This window comes from Tachypleus tridentatus, chromosome 3 (genome assembly GCF_004210375.1).
Source record: "Tachypleus tridentatus isolate NWPU-2018 chromosome 3, ASM421037v1, whole genome shotgun sequence".
Classification (NCBI taxonomy): domain Eukaryota; kingdom Metazoa; phylum Arthropoda; class Merostomata; order Xiphosura; family Limulidae; genus Tachypleus; species Tachypleus tridentatus.
Window position 1 is genome coordinate 18,303,479 of NC_134827.1, and position 22,087 is coordinate 18,325,565.

The window sequence follows — 22,087 nt, forward strand, 5'->3', positions numbered from 1 at the left end:
TTTTGTTTAAGCTATTGGTTAAAACTTAAGAATGACTATGTGTAGACAGTTCTTAAGTGACTTTGATAAAGCTTTGAATTCTAATTGTCTTTTCGAATGGGTAGTAATGCATTATCGCTGTCTGATATAAAACGTGGTAAAATTGTATCTGTTTAGAATATAAAACTATTACGAAGAAACCAACCTTAAAGGAAAGTTTACTCTTTGTATTATACGTATATATATATATATATATACAACTTTTTCCCGCCCCTCAGTATATATATATATATATACATATATGCACAACTTTTTTTCCGTCCCTCAGTGACACAGCGGTGTATCTGCGAACTTGAAACGCCAGAAGTCGGAATTTGAAACGCATGGTGGACAGAGTACAGAAAGTCCATTGTGTAGGTTTGTGCTTAACTTCAAACAAACGTGTAGATTTTTTTGAAAGAATGCAATAAAATTTCATTTCTTATGATTCTTTGCTTTTGTTCGTTATGAAATGCTTTGAATTCGTTAGGTCTATTAAAATGATTTATAATTTACATGTTAGCAGCAATAGTTTGTTCGCTCTAATGAACAACGCGAAAGGCTCCTATATTTGTCATTAGAATGCTTGTGACACATTGCCCAGAAATGTTAAAATCTCTGATATTGTTAACATTGAATATCAACAGCCCAAAGAAATTATTTTGTGGTCATATGCTCTTGAAGCAAAATTGTAGATCCTTATGTGACATACTTCATCACTTTGGAAGACAGCGGCCAGCTAGCCCATTGTATAGCTTTGCTCAAAAATCCAATAAAATTAGCTTTTTAACTGAACATCAGTATTTTAATAAATGGCTAAAACTATTCAGTAAAGTTAAAATTTCATGATCGCCCTGCCCCCCAGTAGCACAGTGGTATGTCTACTATAAATCGGGTTTCGATACCCTTAGTGGGCAGAGCACAGGTAGCCCATTGTATAACTTTGTGTTTAACTGCAAACAAATAATGCAAACAATAAACAAACAATCATATTAGCCTGCAGGGTATTAAATAAAATAAGCAAATAAACGAGGTAAACTATGAAAATAAAATAAAAAAAGGAACACGTTAAATTAAAGGCCTGAACTGAATTCGATCTTAGTAACATAATGAATATATTGATCTAGTCAGTGAATAATGATAAAATGGCGCCTCTATTCTTCGGCCTGATGATAACCTTGAATAGTTGTTTGTATTCTGTAGAACCTATAGTGTTTGTACAGTTTCCGTGAAGAGATAATTCAAATCTGATTATCACAGAACATTATTCATCAAACAAAAAATACAGTTCTATCTAACTGTGGCAGGTAAGTTCTCTACGTCTCGAATGCTTCAACAGTCATATAACGCGACCCAGTCATTTCATAACACATGTTTTTTGCTTCTTAAGTAAATGTGTCTTAGAATAGCAGATATTCAGGTTAAACTATTGTTTAGTTATTCTATAGTTTATCACCACTCTTGGCTAATAAAGATATCAGTTGCATCAGGCCGTAAACATCGTACTATGACCATTATATAAGCATAATCTTTCGTAACGAAACGTTTCAAAAATAGGTATATGTGATTAGAACACAAAGCGTGATTGTCAATTTCTAAAGAAGCCTTGAGTGAGCGACTCATACAGTAACAAGGTATTTGTATTATGATTTAGCATTACCTGTCCTCATAAAGGTTTTTCTTTAATTTTAAGTATAATAGATTTCGGAATATGGCTCGCATTGTTAAAGTAAGTGCGTTTTTTTCATTTCTTTGTTAACCCGACAACTAGAATTAAATTGGTTAGAAACGAAAATGATTTGTAGTTTAGTTTGTTGCTAAGCGCAATGTTACATATTAGGCTATTTGTGATGTGCTCACTACGGGTATCAAAATTCAGTTATCAACAGTTTGAACCTACAGACGTATAGTTGAGACATTGGAAGCTGAAGTTTAGCAGCCGGAAGTTTTTGCTATTGTTGTTGTTGTTGTTGAAACAACGATACAACAACCAGTTGTAAAAGACTTAGAAATAGACACGGGTACTACGTTATTATCCATGTAAAAAGACAACACTGTAATCTGAATAGCATGATCATAATATAGGAGTTAAAACAACTTTAGAGTTATAAGTAGAATTACTTATACTTTTGGAATACAGCATGATCTTAATGTAAGAGTCAAAACAACTGTATAATTATGTGTGAAATTATGTATACAATTGAAAAACACAATAATACCTTCGATGTAACATAACGACAGTTTCAATGTGTCACGAATAAAATAAAGTTAAGTTGTAATATAAATATTTATCTATTAAGTTTCTTAGAGTAGCTAAGCTATGTGAAATACAATATCATTCCTAATGTTAAATTTTGTATGTTTAGAATTAAGCACAAAGCTACGCCATGAGACATCTGTGCTTTGCTCATCACGGTTATCGAAGCCATGTTTCTAGCGATGTGAGTCCGCAGACATGTCGCTGTGCAACTAGGAGGCTTCCTAATGTTAAAGCTGATATCTTCATGAATGACATTAGTTCAGGATATATTATCAGCAGGACTACTGATTCCTTAAGTGTCGCCTTTGATCTATCATTTAGCCCCAGAACATGGATTTTTATTCAAATAGTTTTGGTATTCTTACGATTTTCTAAGCAGTGCACACATCCAACTTGTAAATGGATCTGAAGATAAGGGTGTAATAGAAAAGTGCACGAGTTTTAATAGAGAAGTATCCATTTTATAACTTCAGCTGAATACTTTTACTCATTACCAATAAACTGAACTCAACTAGCTCCAGAGAGATGAAGAAGAAAACCCTATATTTAAATTCATTTCAAAGACTATACTCGTCCTGGTGAACAAAATTCCACAAAAACTAAACTGAGAATTACACGTTTTATTCTGAGAAGTTTGGATATTCTAGTGTGTTTGAAAATCTTAAGACTTTTTCACAAACTGCTTGTTTGTTTGTTTTTTTAATTTCGTGGACGAGGGCTGTCTCTACTAGCCTTCTCTTATTTAGCAGTGTAAGACTAGAGGAAAGGTAGCTAGTTATCACCACCCACTGCCAACTCTTGGACTACTCTTTTTTACCAACGAATAGTGGGATTGGTCGACAAATTATAACGCTCTCACGGCGAACATGTTTGGTGTGACTGGGATTCGAAACAGAGACTCGCATATTACGAATCGAGCGCCCTAATCACCTGGTCATTTTGGGTCAGTTTTCACAAACTCTCATTTTTTTAGTTCTTCTTTTAGCGATGCGAAATTGGGAATTTGAGTGAAATGATTTCAGTGTGAAGGACTCTCCGTGGATTAATGAACACTGTCCAGAACATGTAAGGCTTGAAGTAGCGTCGTTTAGGGATAGGCTTTATGTACTGATGAAGAACAACGGAAAGAATATTTAACATTTTATGTGACAGTATCACCTTGAACCATATTCAGATTTGCCTGTATAAAGACAACGAATCTCAATGACCGACTGGCGAAATCATATTTCTCCAGCAGGAACTGTTTAAGATACAATAATTTTATATATGGTCGAATATGTTTTAATCATCCTCCATTTTACTTATTCTACGTGCATCATTCACATACGTAGGAGCAGAGAAATAAGACCACGTCCAAATGACGTAAATTGGGAATTAGTGTAGGGTTAGCGATTCTGGTCGTAAATCGAATGTGTGTGTGTGTGTAGTAAAAGAATAACATTTTACAAAACGTTTGAAAATCTTTTCAAAGATCACGTATTTTGAGGCCATAATTTTGCAGCATTCCACTTGTGGAGTAACTTTATGTGATCACTTCAATTAGAAATTTATTTATTAACGCGGAGAAGGGATAAGGTGAGCAGGAGAATGGTTAGCGTGTCACAACTGTGAATCCAGAGGTTTTTGTGTTCCTTTGCCTCAAAAGTGGATGTACATTTGCTATAAGAGTGACTGTCCTACCCCGTTTTTTTGTCAGACACGAATAGCCATTTCTTTAATCTATCAATTCAACTCAGACCATGTTGCACGCCTACTGTTATTTATTATCCGTAGTTCGCGTTCTAAGCAGACTCGGGCTGTGCTTTTCTATCTACACGTCAAGTTTCTCATTATTAGTTTTTTGTGTGTTTATTTCTTTCCGGTCCCTGCTTTTGCAATTCGGATGATTGACATCTTGGAAAAGTTGACAAAAGAATGCTAGTTTGTAGTGACGCTTTTGCTGAATGGGTATTTATTATCATGGTCCTTGGAAAATCGCTAAGACCTTTGCTCTTACTTGTTGTCTTGCAGCTCAGCCATGATAAGACCACAACTCTGTAGCTATAAGACTGAGTTCACCATAGATCACATGACGTTTTTGTTTTGCATATGCAAATAAATTGGTGTTCAAAATTTATGTGGGTAACCAAATAAAGTGACCATTCAGTGTGGCTTGAAACCACAGTTCTTGTGTGGTTCATGCATGGGATTTGTAAGACATTTTGAGCAAATGTGTTTTATGTCACAACACCTAGATGTATGGATAAAGTAGAATGTATTTTAGAATTTAGAAATTATCTTAATTATTAAAAGTGGGAACTTTTTCTGAACTTGGTAAAAAGTACAACATTAAATAGAAGACAGAAAACTTCGAGTTGTCTAGTTATGAAGGTGATGTAATATTTTTATAGTTAAAAAGATAGTGAAAGATTGTGTATCCTTAGGACAAGAGCTGTTACTTAATTTTCGCTAAAAATTACAACATTTTAAAGAAAAATATACAAGAAGATAACAATATCAGTACGTGTTAAACTAGAAAGGATTATATATAAGAGGGAGGTTTGAGTACCTATGTGATAAAAACCTTGAAACATCTAGCTGGTTTTGTTACAATCACAGTCTCTATTTAAAATTTTATCACAGAATTAAATGGTTAACTAACCAGTCATAAGGTGTCGCTAGTAGCATTATAGTAATTCAACTGATCAAGGTTATGCATATTCACGTGATCATAATTTGAAAATTAGCCAATTTTATATTCTTTTTCTCCACAGAAAAGAATAATGATTGGTAAAAGTATTATCGGTTAAGTATATGTTTGTGTAAGTGTGCATATTTTGACTGATTTTAATATAAGTACCAGTTATGTAAAGTCCAATGTTTACCTTACAAGTGATTAAAAATTTAATCGTGTGCAATTTATTGGCACAGGAGTTGAATAATAAGTGTATATGTGAAGCGGAAGTTTCACATTCTTTAGATAAAGATGAAATAGTAAGTATACATGTGAACTAGTAATAATATTAAGGATCGTTGCTAAGTTACAGTCACAATTAGTTTCTCGCCACAGTTCCTCGTAGCATAAAAATGTTTCACCATTTATGTTAAATAGTTTCCTTATAGAACAAAAAAACATTTCCACATTTATGTAAAATAGTTTTTTTTCTCATAGTTCCTTGTGGTTTACTATGCATGTAACATAGTTTTTCGTCACAGTTCCTTGGGACATAAAATATATCTCTATTTGTGTTACAAAGTTTCTCATCACAGTTGTTTGTGATACACAAAGACTTCTGTTATACATTTTTTCGTTCCTACTTATTGGCAATACCAAAATATTTCCCCATTTGTTTTACACAATTACCCATGTGGCACAAAATAGATAGTTTGTTTTCTTATGTTTGTGAGGTAAGTTTTCTTAATAAGTGTATTTCCCAGTACTTTAAATCAAACTTTTACAATCCGTATTGTCCAGAAGGGAATCTGATGAGAATTAAAGTTAATGAAAAGTTATACTTTAAGCTGAACAGTTTGACAATATAAATCTTTTGCTATATTTCATTCTGAATGCACTTTTTATACACATGGTTTTATAGTGGGTAATGACATAGCCTTAAGACATCTTCCCTCTTCGAGCCAGGCATGGCCCGATGGTTAAGGCACTCGCCTCGAAATCCGAGGGTTGCGGGTTCGAATCCCTATCACACCAAACATGCACGCCCTTTCAGCCGTGGGGCGTTATGATGTGACGGTCAATCCCACTATTCATTAATAAAAGAGTAGTTCAGGAGTTGGCGGTGGGTGCTGATGACTAACTGCCTTCCGTCTAGTCTTACACTGCTGAATTATGGACGGCTAGCGCAGATAGCACTCGTATAGCTTTGCGCGAATTTCAAAAACAAACAGTCTTCTATCGAATAAGAGTAAGGGAGTCTATCCTTTACAGGTGTATTTGAAAACAAATATGTGAGGTCGAAGCTTATCGGTCGATCTTTTGAGTTCGTGGAAATTTTGTTGGATTATTTGAAGAACGAGGAAATTCTCAGTAGCCGCAGCATTTGAAATTATTATGAGCAGGATTAGGATGGGTTAATCCATGAGAGATTTTTCCCTTTCTATTAGCTATAATTTTATGCGATAGTAATACCAAGCGTGAGGCGCGCGCACACCTAATTCAATGTTACTACTCGTCAGGATCTCTACCAGACTACACTCAATTTGAAATTCTTTCAGACAGGAGTAGAGTGTAGAGTAAGTTAATATGCTAGATTTTGACGTTATCAAGTACATCAGTTGAAAGGGTTTGACCTCCTAGTACAAAAACTATAATTAGATCTCAAATTGGTCAGAAGATGGCGGAGATATGATCCAAATGTCTGTACTTAATTAAAAAAGAAAGAAACAATGTTTGGTTTCAATTCCGCTCAAAGCTACTCGAGGGCTATCTGCGCTATCTTTCCCTAATTTACTAGTGTAAGACTAGAGGGAAAGCACCACCACCAACTCTTGAACTACTCTCTTACCAACAAATAGTGGGATTGACCGTCACATTATAACACCCCCACGGGTGAAAGAGCGAGCATGTTTGGTGTGATAGAGATTCGAACCCGTGACTCTCAAATTACGAGTCGAGTGCCTTAACCACCTGGCCATGCTGGGCCGGAAAGAAACAAACAAACACATCCATTATATGAGCCACGGCTATAACGTGTTTTTCCTTATAGCAAAGCCACATGGGACTATTTGCTCAGCCCACCGAGGGGAATCGAACCCCTGATTTTAGCGTTGTAAATCCGGAGACTTATCGCTGTACCAGCAGGGGGCACCACGGTTATAAACATTACTCAAATGTTGACCACATATCATAGGTGTCATTATACAACAAGGAAAAGGACTTACATGAGGTGCTTCTAATTCAAGACTTTACAAATGTCATTCTCCAAAAGAGCAGATTACTCAAATATCTTGAGTAACAAGTAACTGATTTGATCCGTTTATATTAAGTTCTTATAAAGCTGAACTAGCAAAATCAGGAAAGTATTTAATTCTGGTTATTTTTTTATCCTTTTACTATTGTTTTTTAAACTAAATATAAGTGACTGTTATTCACCTTCTACGTTATTTTCTATTTTGTTTCAGAATTTCACACAAATCTATACAGCTATCTGCGCATAGCCTTTCCTAACTTTGTAATGATAAATTAGAAAGGTCTAGCATAACCAGATAGTTAAGGCGCTTGACTCGTAAGCTGAGGGTCATGGGTTCGAATTTCGATTACACCAAACATGCTCGCCCTTTCAGCCGTGAGGTTGTTATAATGTTATAGTTAATTCTACTTGTCCTTGGTAAAAGTAGCCCAAGAGTTGACGGTGAGTGGTGATGATTAGCTGCCTTCCCTCTAGTCTTACACTGCTAAATTAGGATGGATAGCGCAGATAAAAGCTCTCGTGTAGTTTTGCGCGAAAATTCTAAACAATCAAACAAACAAACTGTTTCCTTTTAATTTTAAAATACTTATCGTTCTGCTAAAGACTTTATATTTTTTCTAGTCAAATGATTTCAATAATTCAGATGAAATGAGAGTAAAAGACTCCCAAGCGACAAATTGAATTATTTTTAATTGAATGTATATCATGTAAGATACAAAATATACATTCTACTTTTTTAAATGATCGTAGCTTATTCAAATAATTCGAAATGAGCTCGTTCATGTCCCAGGCTTAAGTATTTCTCAGTAAATTTAATTCAAAAGGCTAGTATTTGACGATAATGTTACCCACTTTAAGTGAGTAGGACAAAAAAAAACATTTATTTTTGCCTGGGGGCAAAGCCGGTACCCCATAGAGTGTGTAGTATGCTGTATACTAATTTAAGGGTCTGAATTTCTAAAAATGTTTCCTTGTCAATTGCTTCAAAACGTTTGAACGTTCTGACTTGCGTATTTTCGCACATGTGTGCGTGTTTATCAAGAGGGCGCTAGTGACCAAGTTTACGATGCAACCCGCTGAGTTTAGACATCTCAGCCCACACGAGACTTCTTCTTTTAACTGTGCTTCAAATAGTGCTGGTGTGCTCATCATATCCCAGACATCGCTAAACTTATTGTAGATACAGGTATGTGTAACAAGGTTATACAGAACACCTAACAACAGTATGTGTAACAACATTACATAGAATGCATAACGAGATTATGAAGTATGTGTGTCAAGATCATGCATTATGTGTAACAAGCTGTTGTGTATGTGTCTCATACCATGTTACAGTTAGGGGAATAGCATAATACAACATGTTCAACAAAACTGTACAACATATGCAACACAATTGTGCAATATGTGTAATAATATTGTTTGGTATGTGTAGCAGTTACTTTGTTGTTAAGTGTATGAAATTTTCGTTCTATCCAAACCCAATCCTTTCCATTGGTTTTAATTAATTAATTTGTTTTGTATGAATCACAATTCAACGAAAAACAAACTAAACTGTGAGTAAGAAAAATAACACTATTGAAGAATGAATTATTTTCACTGAACATTTTGTTTCTGTTTAATTTTACCTTCTGTGTATTTATGACATCATAAAATTTATTTCCTCCTTCGTGACGTAATAAACACAAATGACATAAATGCTGTTAGAACAGAAAATTACAAGATGGTCTTCAGATTATCAGTATATGCACGAATACCTAAAAATATTTGCGCTAATTTTTTAGTTTAGTTTTAAATAGAAATTGTATGGGTATATTTAAATATGTTTCTAGATTGGTGGATAAAGTAAGTGGCTTCGTTTATCTTAGCCTTTCTCGGGGATGGAATCGGATAAGCATACATAAACACTGTGATTGTATATATGAAGCACTGACGATGCAGTTTTATTCTCGTTGCTTGTGGATAGTCTGTCTGGAATTCTTTGGTGAGAGCTGATATTACAATGTATCTACTTACGGGAAACTTTATAGAAACCCTGATCAAAATGACGTGCTTCACGTAAAGCCCAATAGAAAACTGTCTATAAAATTATTTTTAAAGAATAATCTAACAGCATTTTGTCCGATAAAATGTAAAATGACACACATTACAGTATACCTAAAAGTTAGACCAAACTATACTGTGAAAACTATCAATTTACAACACCTAGTCACTATTTAGCGAGTAAAAAAATATCTAAATTTACACTGTTGATTGAATAGGTAAAAATTATGAAAACATGAGTAAATGAATTACGTATTTTGTGAGGTATTCACAAATTTCTAACGAAGTAAATAAACTCGATATCTGTATGCGTAGAAGTCTTGCGAGGCTGTACGACCTGCAGTTGGGCAGAATTTATTTTGTCACCCCTAAAGATATGTTATATCAATAAACAAATAGATAGACAGAATAACTGAGAAAGAACGTGGTACTTGCAACTAAGTTGAAAGCGTATACCCTTTATGTTTATGTTGATACGTTTTAGAATTAGTGTGACAGGATTTTCAATTTAAGTTTAAAATACGCCACCTACAATTATCATACGTCGCATATATGAAACGAATCAAAATATTTTCGTAGCGTCTTTTCGTGTAGAAAAGAAGTAATTGCAGTAAAAATAATTATTTAAGTGAAACAAAATCAGAAACACATTTAGGCTTAAAAATTGTAATCAGTTCATTTTTGTTAACCACTTGGGTATAAGAAACATATGTAAATAAATACCATATAATTAATATTTTAAAAATTTGCTGCTTTGAGATATTTCATTATAAAATATAAATAACTAGGCTTAATGAATGTGTTAAAACACGACATTTGACTGCAGGTTAAATTACATTTAAACGAACTATGTAATGGAATTGCTAAGATAAATACTCGGATTAAAAGCACTCACTGTTTAAATCCAACGTTTTACCAGATTTACATATAATGTAAACTATTTGGTTAGATTTTCCAAGAATCACCAGTGTTTTCTTTAAGTGTTCGTCATTGTGTTATCAAAAGAGAAATAGCAAATTGAATTACTTCTGTTTATATTCTGAGGGAAAATTCTGAAATTGAATTTGCATTATGGGCAAGTTAGCATAATCTAAGAAATATGTTGAAAGTGGACAAACACTGTTTTTGTTAAGAGTAATTAACGATAACAAATATGGTTGAAATAAAATAATAGATATATTATTTAAATGATGTACATAAATTTAATTGTTTGTTTGTTTTTGTAAAGTAAAGCTGCACTGGGTTATTTGCTATGTCTACTACGTGGAATTGAACTCCAGAATTTTTGTTTTTGTAAAGTAAACTGCACTTGGTTATTTGCTATGTCTACTACGTGAAATTGAACTCCAGAATTTAACGTTGTATGTCCCATGAACTTACCTCTGTCCCACCAGGGGACCATAAAATTAAGTTAACATTGTTGAATTGAAAATAAACTGATATTAAAGGAATTATCAAAAGATAGTACTTTTGTTTAATAAAATGATAAATGCGCCATTCATATTCATTGTAACTGACGTCAGCAATGTAGATATTATTAACATAATTTAAGAGAAAGTAATTTATGTTGTAATTTCAAAGTGAAGTGAACAACATTTTGACACTTGTAGAAAAGTGCTAGGAATAAAATCGTGATAATAAAGCAAATATTGTTTAATTAAGAAAGGAAATAAGACATATACACATTTATAAAAGTGATAGAAACCCAAAGTTAGCTTGACTCGTAATCTGAAGATCGCGGATTCGAATTCTCGTCACACCAAACATACTCGCAATTTCAGCCGTGGGGACGTAATAATGTTACGATCAATTCCACTATTTGTTGGTAAAAGAGTAGCCCAAGAGTTGGCGGTGGGTGGTGATGACTAGCTGCCTTTCATCTAGTCTTACGCTGCTAAATTAGGGAAGGCTAGCGCAGATAGCCCTCGTGTAGCTCTGTGCAAAATCCAAAGCAAAGAAACCAAACCCAAAGTTAGTAGTTTGCAGTGAATTAAGTCGAATGATGTGAATGAGAGAAGACCTACTTAAATAATGTATGTCTGTAGGTTTATTTGTCTTTGTTTTCACATTAGGTAACACTAAATTGTAACGTTTTAATTTTATTTTGTATGTTTGTTTTTTCTTGTGGCTGCAGTATTATGATACTGAAGTAATTTTATTAAATATATTTCAATTCTGTATGATCCAGGATAATCCTGGAGACGACTTTTAAACCAAAGATCGAGGCCCCAAAGCTATATTCTACAGAATTAAGTTAAACCTTCACGAGTAATTTCATAAGTTGTTTATCATAACCTTCAGAATAATTTGTAGAAAATAACAGAAGAAAGATGATATTAAAATATGAGATAATTATTTTATTAAGGTAAACTTATTTTAAAAAAACAAAGACAAAAACTATATAAATTATTTAAGTGATAGAAAAACTAAAGTTCAAAGTAACTGCAAGGATAGCTTCTTTCGCCATAAACAATGCTTCCCGGTGTTTCAGTGGTAACTTTACGGACTTACAACGTTATAATCCGGGATTCGATTCCTTGTGGTTAGCAGAGTGCAGATGGTATATTATGTAGGTAAGTGCGAACAAAGTCATAAAAGCCATGAAAGACTGTTAAGTAGTACATGTGTATTTGTGTGTGTGTATAAAATAGATATATTTTTCACAGTTGTATGTTTGTCTGTTTGTTTTAGAGAAAAATAACATTAGAAGAGGAATCGAACGCCGAATTTGAGCATTGTAGATCCGTTAATCTTTTACGGTTCCACCTAGGGCCCTTTGTCAAGTATGACTGGCTTTAGTAATTTTAAACCAATTTTGCATTTTGCCAATATGTATTTAATAATTTGTTTTGTTGTTGTTTTTTTAAATAAATGAGTCACACCCCCCCCAAGCATTAGTATAAAATATTCATTCACGTGCTCGGAAACTCTACTTAATATAAATGATGACATCTTTATAAAAAAAATAAGGCAAGATTGTGTACAGACTGTCTAATTTGTACGTTTTTACGATGGATCAACTGGCTAAACAAAGAGGAAATGTATTTAGTAACGTTCCTTATTTCAAATAAACGTGGGCAGCTTGTGGTACAATCGAAAGTTTAATGGTTAGGGCTGAGATGCTACTGAACATGCTTTGCACTTTCAGGGCTTGACGCGTTATAAGAGTGACAATCACTCCTGTTTTTGCCGTTTCGAACCGATCATGGAACTTGTGGCGGCGGGTGTTGCTGACTTGTTTCCTTTCGTTTGCTCAATAGTTTATCTTTGTGGTTTTGTTTTCTTGAAGCTCGAAGTTTTACAACTGGTTATCTATCCTCTGCCCATTTCGAGTATCAAAATCAGATTTTTAGTGTTATAAGCCCTATACTTATCGCCAAGCCACAGAAGGTTGTTTAAAATTAGGGAGACGATCTGTAGGTTAATATACATATTGTCTGACTTTTCGACAAAGTACCAGAAGAAGTTTAACGTTACCATAATTTTTGCCTTATGGAATTAATAACCTTAAACAAATCGCACACTACCTTTAAAAATTTTCAAGCTGAATATCAGCACCGTTAAAACTATAGCTTTTGATTTTTCGTTTTTAGCCTAATGTTTCCCAACCTAGGCGGTACCACTCCTAGTGGCCATTTTTAAACTTCAGGAGGCCAGTAAACTTTGAGGGGACAGACAGAAAAGTTTTGACGGTTTCAAAGTTATATTTGTTAAAATTAAACAATAAGAGCTGACTGTTATTACACTACAATTTTCATTTTAGTAAAATATTTTAATGATATAAACATTTATTATTTGCTGAAGGGGGCGCTGAGGTGAAAAAGGTTGTTAAACACCGGCTTAATAAATGGAACTAAGAACCTATTGTGAGATTACTTTGTTGAAATGTGGTGATACCCGTGTAGAAATTTTCATGATAATTTTGCCATGAATAATAAATATACTGTTTCAAAAACTTTCAGTTAAACTTCACTTTTTATATCGAATTAGATGGTATAACATTTAGAGTGTTTCATGGAAGAAAACTCTTTTCCGCGTATAGAGGCAATTTAATTTGTGTAGAAAATGGTATGCGTGCATCAGACAAAACTATTCAACGTTGTTGTACATGGCCACTGATCACAAACCAACGTATAAAATCTTTAGGATTATAGAAGAATGAGCGACTAAGATTGTTAGGTAGACGTCACAGATCTGTTCATAAAGTGTGGACGCAACTATTTATATATGTTCATACCTCACATACTGTAGCAACTACTGTAAAAATGTTAGGACTCGACTCTAGATTTCCATATGAGGAAACAGCATGTGAAAGGATATCAAAATCGCTTTCTTAGAGCAGGGTTCTTTTTTTGTTGCAAGTCACTAACAAACTGAGTGAACACTCGTTGGTGAAATCTAATGTACGAAAAGTCGTGAGTTATATAAGTGGCCACAATTTGAAAACGAACAAATGCAATATTTATATCTATGTTAAACAGTATAGTAGGAACAAAGGTAAATTTGTTTTTTTTAATATGATATATTAAAAATATAAATTAGATTTTATTAAAAGTGAAAGTACTTTAATAAGTAGCATGCATTTGGCACCTTTGAGAAAGCAAGAGATACGTTGTCACTGGGTTCGCTGCCTCTAACTCTCTGAAATTGTAAAATGAGTGAAGTGTGAACACCTAATAACGTCACCCGAAAGTTGTGAACACGAAAACTTTATGAGTACCGAATCGTTTTGTCTTTTGCTTTACTGAAGTATTCGCATAAATATGAGGGTTTTTTTTAATCCAACCCGGAAAGTTTGACTTAATTTGACTGTGCGGTTTTATTTGTAAGAACTTGTTGAAGCTTAAAGAATTTTTATCAATTTGTAGTTTTGGGTTTAACCAACGATCCAGTCAGTGAGGTCGTTTATTGTGTACCTGACTATTTGGATAAAAACAACTCCTTTTGCTATTGTAGTGAGGAAGTAAGAATGGCTGTTAGGTCTTACTTATGAGATTGTTGTTTTAAATTAAGCACAAAGCTACACAATGGGATATTTGTGCTCTGCTCACCACGGGTATCAAAACCCGGATTTTAGTGTTATAAGTCCACAGACATACCACTGAGCCACTGGGGAACTACTTATGAGATAAAAAAAGTCATTTTAATATTTTTTTATTTTATAACTAGTTTGATATCTATAATAGACCGATTAATAGGAACGTAATAAAAATAAAACCTATAGTCAAAAGTAATTTTCATCCCATCAGTTAGGCCTTTAATACCATTCAAACTCGTGTTTATTTTTTTCTGCTGCTAGTTCTTATTATTAGTTTTGAATATCGCAACACATTCAATACGATAGCAGTGAAGTTAAAATGTATGATGTTAAATATTTTTAATGAATTATAACCTAATGTGTTCTTTTTCCTGACCTTTAGCTTTTCACTCTTCATCTATATAAGTTGATAATTAATTACTATTTTTTTTTATTTAATATTAAAAACTCTCACGTCCATTCATAGATAAAGCTTTTTTTTTTTTGGAAATGAAGTTTGGAAACTACACTTTTTAATCCTGTGAAATGAAATCGATTACAAAACATTAGTTTTCAAATCTGATCGATGTAGTTGCAAAAAGAAATTTACTTGTGTTTCCACGTGAAAGGAGAATCTTGCACGTGCGTTTTTAATTAAAACACATTATCGCTGCTTGACATAGTAGAATACACTCGACCAACATTGTCATCTTCTTCACTGTATTAGTTAGGTTTCAGATCAGAATTATCCACGAAGTCGATTCTAATTCAGATCGAAAGTCAAACTTAAAGTGAAGTTAATTTCCAAATAAAAGAGTAAAGAAGTATGTGAAGTTTTATTATAACCACACGTCCTAAGTCAAGGTTAAAAACCGAAGGTATAAAGTAAAGAATCAATTAATTTAAGATGTTTAAATAAATCTGTTAGTAAAGTAATAAACTTTCTGTATTTATTATGTGTTTCGTGATCCCTAAACGCTTTGAAGAAAATAACGTACTTTTTAATTAAAGATAACAACATCGTATTGCAAGAAACTTTACGTACAGAATTGTTTCAATAGCGTTAAGTTATCGTAACATGTTTGACAAATAGTCTATTTTACCTGTTTACTTGTTACACAATGTAACAAAATTTTTACTTTTTCTTGTTCCTGGGCAGAGAGTGTTATTTCCCAATTGCTTATGCCTAAAGTAAATGGAAAAGACCTGTTTTTCTCTTCAAACTTTGCTTTTGTGACCTAGGTAATGAAATTTTCAAAGTTACCCATTTTCCAGAACATTCCACGTAGATTCAGTGCTGAGTAGCTGATAGAAAATTTTCTTGAAGTTACAAGAATTTTCAAGAACTTTCTAGGATGTTGTAGAACTTACGAGAATTTTCAAGAACCATTTAGAATTTTCTTGAACTTTCCATAGTAATATCTATACAGGGGCTCACCACTCACCACTTCAGTTTGCTTCTAGCTGCTTAAGTGAACACATAGATCTATCTGATTTTATCAGATATGGCATCAAGAAGCTGCAAGCATTCTCTAGACGCATTCTGCTATGTATATGGCTAATTTATCAAGACAAGAGCAAAAAAGTACTCTGTGACAGCATTTGCTAAAATGTGTGAAGCCTACAAAGCATATTTCAGCATGCCTTTTGGGAATCAAGACAAACCCTGGGCACCTCATTTTACTTGCGAGTACTGCAAAAAAACTCTAGAAGGTAAGACGGACAATTTTTGCTTGTTTGAATAATAAGATTTTATGTTGTACAAATTTTAGACCTTTTAAAATTTAAATACTTTTTTTTAATTTCCAATAGTATAGAAAAAAATATCACATAAAATATTTTGCATGAACCTCTCACACATTAGTTGTGGAGGAAATAAATTTATTCTTCGTAATAACAATTTTATTTTGCTCTTTTGCAGGATGGTACAGAGGGGAAAAGAGAGCCATGAAGTTAGCTATTCCAAGAATTTGGCGTGAACCCACTGACCACTCAAACAATTGCTACTTCTGAATGGTGGACCCTTCCAATCGTCGTGCTGGCAAGAATGCATCTACTATCATGTATCCGGACCTTCCATCATCCATTGCTCCAGTGCCACACTGCCTTGAACTCCCTGTATCCCTCCGCAAGAAAGAAAGCAGCCATCCTCAGAAGAGAGCAGCAAATCAGAAGAGGAAGTAGACGTTGAAGATCCAGATTATAATTTCAGAGGTGCAGCTGGTGATAGAAACCTGTGCTACCCCAACCAAAGAGATCTCAATGACTTGATCAGAGACCTTGGTTTAACAAAGTCGAATGCCGAACTTTTGACATCTAGGCTCGAGGAGTGAGATTTGTTAGATGAAAGTGTACAAGTTGTAAGTCAGAGGAAGCGTTATCGTTAATGACTCTTAGCTCCACATCGTTTAATAATATCCCTATAGAAATATTCTTACCTGTAAAGGGCTATGTCTCAGGTCTATCTAAATACAACAGCGTCAAGGCCTTGCTAGAAGCCTTGAAGTATGATGAATATGGCTGGGAGGTTATCAGAGACTTCAAGATGGTCGCATTCCTGATGGGCCTCCAAGGATGTTTAACCAAGTTTCCCTGTTATCTTTGTCTTTGGGACAGCAGGGACAATCAGCGCACTACAACAGGAAGTTCTGGCCACAACGGACCGAGTTCTCTGTGAGCCGCTAGTGGACCTCCAGAAGGTGTTGTTTCCATCATTGCACATAAAATTAGGTCTTATAAAACAATTTGTCACAGTTCTTGATAAGGAGTCTGCAGCCTTTAAATATCTTAGAGACTTCTTCCCTAAGCTGCCTTGGGCAAAGGTCAAAACTGGTGTCTTCGTTGGACCACAAATAAAGAAGATCCTGGAATGCACAGAATTCATCAAGACGCTCAGTAGGAAGAAAAAAAAGCTTGGGACAGTTTTGTCCCAGTGGTTCGGGGCTTCTTGGGCAGTCACAAGGCCGAAAATTATGTGGACCTGGTTGAGGCTCTGGTGAACAACTACGGCAGAATTGGCTGCAGGATGTCCTGAAAGTCCATATCCTTGACGCTCATCTTGATAAATTCAAGGAGAACATGGAAGCATACTCAGAGGAGCAAGGCAAGTCCTTCCACCAACATAAACGCCGCTACCAAGGAGCGTACAACGAAAACATGATGGGAGACTGTATTTGGGGGCTGATACGTAAAAGTGATTTACATTACAGTCGCATATTTCGAGAAACTACTCACTTCTAAACATTTTTGCTCATTTTTGTACAACTTTAGCACAAATACATGTAAATATTGATTCATATGCTGTTTTATTCAGACCTTATGTAAATGAAAATGTGCAAATTTGCCAGTTTTTACACAGAAAATAGGTTAATTTCTTAATTTCATTTTCCGGGTCACAAAAGCAAAGTTTGAAGGGAATAATGGTCATTTTCTGTACTTTTACAACGTAAGCAATTAAGATTTAATACATGCTATCCAGGAACAATATTTGTGTTACATAGCGTTATTGACAAGAAGTGGCGTCTTTGTTCTCAGTTATTTTGAAATGGTTAAACAAATTGATTTTACTGAAAGCATGTACAGTATTTTAGTTTAAGTCCTAGTTAAAAATAAAACTCATAATTTTGAAAATTTATTCTGCGCATATTAAAGAGTTTTAAATCGCGTGCACACAAACGTTTAAAATAGCTCCTCCCCCTCTGTTTTGAATTTCGCGCAAAGCTACACGAGAGCTATCTACGCTAGCCGTCCCTAATTTAGCAGTGTAAGACTAGAGGGAAGGCAGCTAGTCATCACCACCCACCGTCAATTCTTGGGCTACTCTTTTTATCAACGAATAGTGGGACAGCGGTAGTTCTGCGAACAGGCTCGACATGGCAAGGTGGTTAAGGCACCCGACTCGTAATTCAAGGGTCACGGGTTCGAATTCCTGTAACACCAAACGTGCTTGTCCTTTCAGCCGTAAGGGCGTTATAATATAACGGTTAATCCCACAAGTCAATCTTAGTTTACACGTCTTGATAAACCTTTACACTTCAGTTACCATTGTAAGAATCCACCGTGAAGGATAACAAGGTCAATCGTAGATTACACAGCTTGACAAACGTTTACACTTAAGTTTCCATCATAAAAATCATAAAAAACAAGAGCAATTGCACTCTTGACCACACGTCTTAGCGTAATTTCACATTACACTTACCATAGTAACAATCGTTTGTGAAGGATAAGGTCAGTCTTAGATCACATAACTCAAACAACTTTAGATACTCAAGTTTCCATAGTAACAATCTTTTGTGAAGGACAACAAGGTCTCAGATCATCTCAAACAACTTTAGATACCAAACAATCTTGAAGGATAAGGTCAGTCTTAGATCACATAACTCAAACAACTTTAGATACTCAAGTTTCCATAGTAACAATCTTTTGTGAAGGACAACAAGGTAAATCACAGACCAAACATCTTGACAAAATTTCCACCGTACGTGGCCATCACACTTCTAAATGATGTTTAACGAGACCAAAGTCTGTCTTAAAGGTCCACTTGGAGATGCTTCAGGGGATTCTATAATATTTTATCGAATAGAATTGGTTCGATTGCAACTTTTTTAGGATATCTTCCCCATGAAAATACCTCCTGATTTCAAAGTGTAATAAGGTGCAGCTATGTAATGAACTACAACGTTTACAGTAGAGTGAACTACGTGAGGAAATGATACATCTGAAGGTGTGAAGGAATGTAAGGATAAGCTACACTTGGAAATATTACTTCTATTCAGTTAAGGTTGTATTAAGTTCTATTAAGTCGTATTAGTAGAGCAATGCTTTTAAATGCTTCTTCTATGTCTCAAGTATTATTTTTTTGAGAAAAGCCTATACCAGTGAAATGTGTTAATTGTATTTATTGGTTTCCATTAGTTTACCCACAATGTAAGTAATCGTCAGTGACTTAGGTTAGTTTTACCCCTGTTTTTTAATTCATATTTTAATCAAAATTTCAATTATAAGAATTATCATGGACAAAGTAATTGCTTTTATATTAAAGTGAATATGTTAAACAAAGTTAAACATAATAACCGTTTTATAGGCTTTAAAACTTACCTTTCTGCATTTTTATACATTGAATAGTTGAAAAAAAGATTTTGTGATCTCAAAATGAAATACAAGTCTCTGAACCAAAGTTAAGTTCTTGAAAGGTAGCAAGTAATAAAAAACTAGAAACGGAAATGAAGTTGCTCAATTGAGATACTGATCATGAAAACAAAGAAACATTCAGTTTGATTCTGTAAATAAGAAATCAGGTAATAATGGTAAGAATGATGACCAAGTCTTTCACAGTATGACATACTATTCACGAAAACATTCATTTTGATTCTGTGAAAAGAAAGTATGTAATGAAAACAAGAATAGTAACCGAGTACCTTTGGCTTGAGAACATTTGATATATTTAAATCCTTGTTAACTGTCTTGTGAACGATAACAGAAGGTATGCTCAGGTTCACTCCAATGGATTTTAGCGTGGGATTGTTATATTGGCTCTGATAATGAGGTCGTTCCCAACATTGCTTGTTTCTGTCCAAATGCCTTGTTGTGCAAGTTTTATATTTCCACGATAAATTGTTTAATGTATATTAGATCTACGACAGTACTTGCGGTTTACAACAACTAGTGCGCACGTATGTTCAGTAAGTGAGTGTTTTCTTATAACAAAGCCACAAAGGGCTATCTGCTCAGCCCACCGAGGGGAATGAGCGTTGTAAATCAGACATACCGCTGTACTATTCTGCACTTATTCTAAAGGTTACTTTTATTACCAGTAGTTGTTAGAATGTTTTATATATCTAGCTTTATTATTTTTAATTCCTTGTCATTATACGTTTGTTACAGAAATTGTCCTGCGTCATTAGCCAAGTATATGGATTAAGGAAAAAAAAAAAAACTATATAACATGAAGTATTGAAAACTCTTGAAATATTAGTAGGTTTATGGCCGAAAATATTGTTAACAGAAACTGGCCCCCTAATGGCTCAGCGGCATGTTTGTAGACGTACAACGCTAAAAACCGGGTTCCGATACCCGTGGTGGGCAGAGCACAGATAGCTCATTGTGTAGCTTTGTGCTTAATTCAAAAAACAAAACAACAACAAAAACTATATCTAATTGATGATACAAAATATTATAATATTTACAAATAAGAATAAAATTATGATTACTAATTAACTATTCACATTACGGTTTCAAATTTAGTTTTATTTTATCTAAATAGGTAGCTCTCTGTAGGTATCAATAAATAGCATTGAAGGATACCTTCTTTCAAATACAATGACTCTTAGCTCCACATCGTTTAATAATATCCCTATAGAAACACGGAAAGACGGAAATTTTGAACAGCAAAATTTTGAATCACTCCCCTAAACTAGACTGGTAAACGTGTCACCTGTGGAACCACCCTGCTGGACTAATCATGTAAATATTAAACATGTCGCCTGTGGAACTATCTCACTCGATTAGACATGTTAATATTAAACATGTCGCCTGTGGAACTATCTCACTCGATTAGACATGTTAATATTAAACATGTCACTTATGGAACCACCCCACTAGACTAGATATAAAGCTGTTAAGCACGTCACCTATGGAACCATTCCACTGAACTAGAGATGTAAGTATTAAACGTACCACCTGTGGAACCATCCTACTGAACTAGACATGTAACTGCTAAACATGTCCCCTGTGGAACCATCCTACTGAACTAGACATGTAACTGCTAAACATGTCCCCTGTGGAACCATCCTACTGAACTAGACATGTAACTACTAAACATGCCTCCTGTGAAACCATCCCACTGAACTAGACATATAACTGCTAAACATGCCTCCTATGAAACCATCCCACTGAACTAGACATATAACTGCTAAACATGCCTCCTGTGAAACCATCCCACTGAACTAGACATATAACTGCTAAACATGCCTCCTGTGAAACCATCCCACTGAACTAGACATGTAACTACTAAACATGCCCCTGTGAAATCATCCCATTGAACTAGACATCTAGGTGCTGAACATGTCGCTTATGAAATCACTCCACTGGATTAGCAAAAACAGTTCCTTCGTACAAAGTGTGTTTAACCTCGTGTATTTGTGTCTTTATCTTTGAGCATACGTTTCTTATTTAGCCTAGTAATATTTGAGTGCTAATAATAACCCTGTATATAGCCAGTCAGGTAAGAGCCAATTGAGGGAGCTAAGCTGCTTGTTGTTTGCTACTAAAGATTGCTGATTGTTTATCTGTGAACTTTGATGTACGCAATACTTTTCCAGCCACACTGGCGACTATCTTTTCGTTTTGTTTTTGATTCGTACTTTACCTGTTAATTACAAACGTGTTTTTTCTCTCATGGAGATAAGTTACCTTTGGGGTTTCTACACATAATCTGAAGAGCAGTTCTGTACTATGACCTAAAGAGTTTTACTTTAGGTAAAACTACCTAAAGTTTTAATAATCAATCTGAGTAGACAACCTCAGCTCTACTTTGAGCTGCAGATTTTCTCTTTCTTCTGAACTGAATATTTTTGCTGGCTCCTGATCTGAAAAGCAAGATAATAATCTGATCTTACGATTTTCATAGCATTTCGGAGTATTTAATAACATGACCTGGAAAGTTTAATGATATTATGATTTGTTTGGTTTCTTTTGAATTTCGCGCAAAGCTACACGGATCACGAGTCGAACGCCTTAACACGCTTGGCCATGCCGGGCCTATAATATTAGGCCCAGCATGGCCAGATGGGTTAAGGTACTCTACTCGTAATCTGAGGGTCGCGGGTTCGAATCCCGTACGCACCA

The 22,087-nt window shown here is 34.6% G+C and overlaps 1 protein-coding gene and 1 long non-coding RNA gene across 7 annotated transcripts in view; both read left to right on the forward strand.

Moving 5' to 3' along the window:
* The first annotated feature begins 1,376 nt into the window (after positions 1–1,376).
* Positions 1,377–22,087, forward strand: part of LOC143246466 (calcitonin gene-related peptide type 1 receptor-like) — a 182,736-nt gene continuing 162,025 nt past the window's right edge. For 2 of the 6 annotated variants that reach the window (XM_076493231.1, XM_076493232.1), the window contains exons 1-2: positions 1,377–1,652; positions 11,917–12,008. The gene's annotated coding sequence lies outside the window, so the exon portion shown is untranslated. The remainder of the gene's footprint in view (positions 1,653–11,916; positions 12,009–22,087) is intronic. The other 4 variants (XM_076493223.1, XM_076493226.1, XM_076493224.1 and 1 more) reach the window with 2 other exon arrangements.
* Positions 14,739–18,545, forward strand: LOC143246468 (uncharacterized). The gene is made up of 2 exons (XR_013025985.1): positions 14,739–15,955; positions 16,164–18,545. It is a non-coding gene; the product is annotated as an uncharacterized LOC143246468 (long non-coding RNA).